At 45.2% G+C, this 5,547-nt stretch overlaps 1 pseudogene; it reads left to right on the top strand.

Moving 5' to 3' along the window:
• Positions 1-705: 705 nt before the first annotated feature.
• LOC101583604 overlaps positions 706-5,547 on the top strand; it is an 11,917-nt pseudogene continuing 7,075 nt past the window's right edge.

Here is a 5,547-nt window from a genome sequence, read left to right as displayed (position 1 = left end):
TGCCTCACTGATGCCCCCCATGGCCTGACTTACAGCAATTTCCCCTCTTCTGAGTGTAATGGTTCTCTTGGACCCAGGGCAAGAGAAAGCAGGGCCAGGGCTGCTCTTCAGCCATCAGGAATCCCCTCTGGGCCTGGGCAGGACTCATTTGCACAGCTCTAGAGTGCGGGAAAACTTTCATCCGGCTGTCAAGATTTCTGCCTTCACTGCTTCTCCCTGTCATCACAGGAAGCATGTTCTGAGCTGGCAGCAGAGGCCAAAGCAGACGCTGCCCTCAAGTCCCACTCATGGCCTATGTTGCTGACAGAGATATGCTTAGGAAATGAAGGAATTTTGAGGACAACATACAATATAAGACCACATAATGATGATCTGAGCAACTTCTCTGGTACATGAATGAATGAATGAATGAATGAATGAATGAATGAATGAATGAATGAACAGTTGGGGAAGTATGTCTTCCCCTTGCTCTTTCTTCTGCAGAACTGCCACGACATCAGCCTTCCGGTCACTGTTCTGCGCCGCTCAGTTTTCAAAGCTGAGGTGCCCGATGTGACACCAGTACACATGTGAGAGGGCTGTGGGAGCCATAACTACTCCCTGCTTGTCAGGGTAGCCCTCATCCTGAAGAGAGAAACTGCACTTATTGGAGTCTGCAAGACTGGGAGAAGTTGCAAGTAACTGGAAATCGATTAATTTGTAAAAATGTGCTCCCAAAAAATCCATGGTGATTCTGTGGTAGAGATGCAAGGAGATTAAATGACACAAATCATTTGGAAATTGACAAAAGAAAAACTATTTTCCCTATTTGAAACTGGATCTCCACAGCTATGAGTTAAGTGTTGAGAATTGGGATGCCACCAAGAACCAAGTCACCAAGGATACTGTAGAAACTATGAAGAAATATATTGATCCCTAGCATGCCATGCAGCCCCACCCAGGGCACACTGAGCTAGCAATTGAGATTGGTGATGCGTTCCTATAATCCCAGCGCTTGGGAGGCTGAAAACAGGACGATCACTAAGAGTCTGATCTGTGTAGTGAGACCCTGTAGACCCTGTACTAAATAACATTCAAATATAAAAGAAAGAAATATAATGTTGGTGTCAAGCATGCCACCATCATTCCCAGTGAGAAGAGGATTGAGGGGTTCAAGTTGAAACAAATGTGGAAATTACCAAATGGCACTATTAAAATATTCTGGAGGGCTGGTGAGATGGCTCAGTGGTCTAAAGCACCTACTTAGAACAAGCTAAGCCTAGCAAAACACAGGGACTGCCGTTCAATCCCCCAGCACCACATGCCAGCCAGCCCCGCCCCCTGGTGGGCTGAGCTGGCCACACACACACTAAATTAATTAATTAATTAATTAATTTTTTAAAAAAACTACAAAGGCAGAAAAGGTACTCTACATACCAGATAATGGCAGAATAAAATATTCTGGGTGGCACCGCCTTCAGGGAAACTAGTATCCATAAAAATACTCCCTGTGCTTGTGATCATAGGTCATCATGCTTATGGGGATCAAAACAGAACAACTGATTTTGTTGTTCCTGTACCTGGGAAAGTAGGGATAACCTATATACCAAGCAATGGAACCCAAGAGGTGACATAACCTGGCCCATAACTCTAAAGGGGGAGGTGGTATCACCTGTAGGAAAGTACAATCAAGATAAGTCAGTTGGGCTGGTGAGATGGCTCAGTGGTCTAAAGCACCTACTTAGAACAAGCACTATGGGACCGCGGTTCAATCCCCCAGCACCACATGCCAGCCAGCCCCGCCCCCTGGTGGGCTGAGCTGGCCACACACACACACACACACACACACAAAATAAATGTTTAAATAAAATAAAATAAAAACTTTGGAAGATAGGCAGGGAGATAGCTCAGTGGCATAAGTGCCTGCCTGGCAAGCACAAGGTCCTGAGTTCAGTTCAACACACACACACACACACACACACACACACACACACACACACACAAAGCTTTGGAAGAAGTCTGCACAGAGACCATTGAGGCTGGATTAATGATCAAGGACTCGGCTGCTTGCATTAAAGGTTTATCCAGTGTGCAACTTTCAGACTATTTGAATACATTTGAGTTCATGAACAAATCTGGAGAAAACTTGAAATCAGCTCAGGTCAAATTTTAAGGTCACACTTAGGCTTAGAAGGATAACTTTTTAGTGATTAGGGACCCAGGTTTACATTTTCTTTTTCTTTTTTAATACCACTTAAAGATATAAAAACAAAGTCAATTTTGTAATTTGTTTGGAAGCCAGAGTTGATCTTTCCTGAGTTTATACCTTTTTTTTTTCTTTTTTCTTTTTCTTTTTTTCTTTTTTTTTTTTTTTAAACAGGGCCTTGCTATGTGTTCAAGCTAGGTTTTAACTCCTTTTGTACCCCACACTGGACTCAAACTCACAGTGATCCTCCTACCTCAGCCTCCCCAGTGCTGGGATTACATGTGTGCACCACCACACCTAGCTCTATAGCCTTTTTTTTTTTATTCGTATATCAAAACAGTAGAAGCAGAGGCTGCCCATGGACTGTCACATGCCACTACTGCATGTACCAGGAGGGACAGGAGACCTCCACATTTCTTCCATTTTTGCCTGGACTAGAGAGTTGGGCCCCCAGAACAAAGCTTGATGACAATACCAAGCTAAGCTTCTCTGCCAAAACTTTGGAAGATAGGCATGGAGAAGGTGTACATGTACACCTTCATGAACATGATGGAGAACTTTTTTAAAAATTATATTTTATTTTCTAGTAGCAGCCTAAGAACTCCTTTAGTGTTTATTCCTGTTCATTGTCACTTTCTTCATGTTCTGATATAAATGACCAAAACCAAGAGAGTTTGAAAGGCTGCTGTAGTGGTTGATACATTGCGTCAACTTGGCTGCAGTTGTCTTTTCCAAGTAACCTTTGAGGACAATAGCCACAGTACTGTTCCCTAAAAGACATGTAAAATAAACATTCACTCCCCCACCCCTCGCCGGCCCCAGTCCATGACATGGGCACGGAAGGCTTTGGTGTTACAGATGCCCGGATGTGTGAGGTACCGTGCTACACCAAATTCTTAAGTGATTGGAACGAAGAGTAAGAGCACAATTAAAATGTGTTGAGGACCCCGTGGTAGCTTTCCTAAAGAACTTATTAAAAGTGTCGGGGGGGGGCGCTGGTGAGATGGCTCAGTGGTGTTGACATTTTAAAAGGGGGGGGGGGGCTGGTGAGATGGCTCAGTGGTCTAAAGCACCTACTTAGAACAAGCTAAGCAAAGCACAGGGACCGTGGTTCAATCCCCCAGCACCACATGCCAGCCAGCCCCGCCCCCTGGTGGGCTGAGCTGGCCACACACATAAATAAATAAATAAATAAATAAATAAATAAAAGTGTCCAGGGGGTTTGCCAGTTAGCTCAGTTGATTAAAGTGCATGCTTGTGCAAAGTCAGTGGTGCGCAGGGGACCACAGTTCGATCCCCACCTCCATATGCCGCACAAGACTCGCCCTTAAGACAGCCTGAGCCAGAAAAAAAAAAAAAATCCTTAAAAGTGTCCAATATGCCGAATATTTTTTTAAGGTTTATTTATTTATTTATGTAGTACCAGGGATTGAACTCAGGACCCTGCACTTGCCAGGCAGGCGTGTATTCTACTGATCTATCTCCCTGGCCCAATGCTGAATATTTTTGATGCCACTAGGGAGTTCAGAATCCAGAGTAAATATTGGCTGGAGGTTTGTCCCCTGTGTTTGTCTCTTCCTGATCCACGCTTGGCCTGAGTATTTTGCTACCCTAAATAGCATAGTTCATTCTCATGCAACAATGCGAGCTGCACCATTTTTGGACTTCCACTGGCCTATTTCCTTTTTTTATATATAAATATGATTTCCCAGAAGTTGATGTTAAACACTATTCTAGTCCTGTTCTTCATCTGAACTGTTAATTTTAATTAAAATTATATGCTAATCACTCAAAAAAAAAAAAAAAAAGAAGAAGAAGGAAAGAAAAGAACTGCCATGACAGACCTCCCAGTGCACTTGCTGTCAGGATACTTTCTCCATTTCTGCTAAAGCCCTTTGTCGGGCTGGAGAGATAGCTCAGTAGAATAAGTGCTTGGCTGGCAGCTGCAAGGTCCTGAGTTCAATCCCTGGTACTGTAAAAGAAAAAAAAAGCCCTTTGTCACCATGGACCCTCAAGTGTCTCTGAAGTACAAGCCCAAAGCCCTCTCCTCTTGTTCAGCCCATTCCTGTCCCAAAGTGGAAATCCCATCCCAAGGTCACCACTCCCCACCCAACAGTCTGCTTCCTCTTCCCCCACTACATGAGGTGTCCTCAAACCAAGCTATTCCTGGTGGTGCATGAAGAATCTCAAACAGGAGGCCAACCAGGGCTATATAGCAAGACCCTGTCCCAAAACACAACTATAGGGCTGGGGAGATAGCTCAGTAAGGTTCTGAGTTCAATCCCCAGTACTGAAAAAAAAAAAATCACAACTATAGCCAGGCATGATGGCACATACCTGTAATCCCAGCATGCGGAAGGCTGAGGCAGAAGGATCATTGCAAGTTCACAACGAGCCTGGGGTACAAAGTGAACTCAAGGCTAGCCTCAACTGCATAACGAGACCCTGTCTCAAAAAGATCAAAACAAACAAAAAGTCAATTTCTCCTAGGAAGGAGGCACTATACATACCTCATCCCAAGCCCTTACCTTCTCCTAAAGTCATATTCAATTGGCTGGGGCCATCAGATGCTGTTTAGCAAAATTCACTAGATACCCAACCTCTTCTCTGACTACGCCTTCCCCTTACTTCTTTGCGCTAAATTAGAGGTCAGGGGCCGGCAAGATAGCTCAGCAGACTAAGTACCTGCTTTGGCAAACACAGGGACCAGGGTTCAATCCCTGGTCCCACATGCCATGCCAGCCCCACCAGGGGATGCGCTGAGCCAATGAGAGAGTCTTGGAGTGGTGGTGCACACCTGTAATCCCAATGCTTGGGAGGATGAAACCAGGAGGATCACTATGAGTTCAATCTGTGTAGTAAGACCCTGTGCTAAATTAAAAAAAAAGAAGCAACTGGAGAGAATGAAGAGCGATCTCAGTGAAGAATAAGTGGCAAGCAGCACTTTCTCTCTGAGCTCTGACTCACTGCATGGAAGGAGCAGCTCAAACAAACAGGCAAAAGGTGATGACTGGTGACCTGAGACCTCCACAAAGAAACATACCTGTGGAAAGCAGAAGTGGATGCAGCATACTTCCATGGCTGGTAAGCTAGTTATTCAGGGTCACACAAGCCCACGGGAGGCCCATTGGCTAGTATCCCTCTTGGAGAGAGGCCAGCTAAGCTCAGAAACCAGGGCAGCTACAGGCGGGCTACATCTAGCAGCTCTGAGTGTCGGCATGAGGATGAACCAAGTCAAACCAGCAGGAGGCAGGCAGAGTGTTGTGGGCCGAAGAAATCAGGCTCCAGGGCTGAGGAGATGGCTCAGTAGAATAAGTGCTTGCCTGACAAGAGCAAGGGCCTGAGTTCAATCCCCAGTTCCA

This window comes from Octodon degus, unplaced genomic scaffold, assembly GCF_000260255.1.
Source record: "Octodon degus isolate 3935 unplaced genomic scaffold, OctDeg1.0 scaffold00021, whole genome shotgun sequence".
NCBI lineage: Eukaryota > Metazoa > Chordata > Mammalia > Rodentia > Octodontidae > Octodon > Octodon degus.
This window is presented reverse-complemented; position numbering and strand designations above follow the sequence as displayed.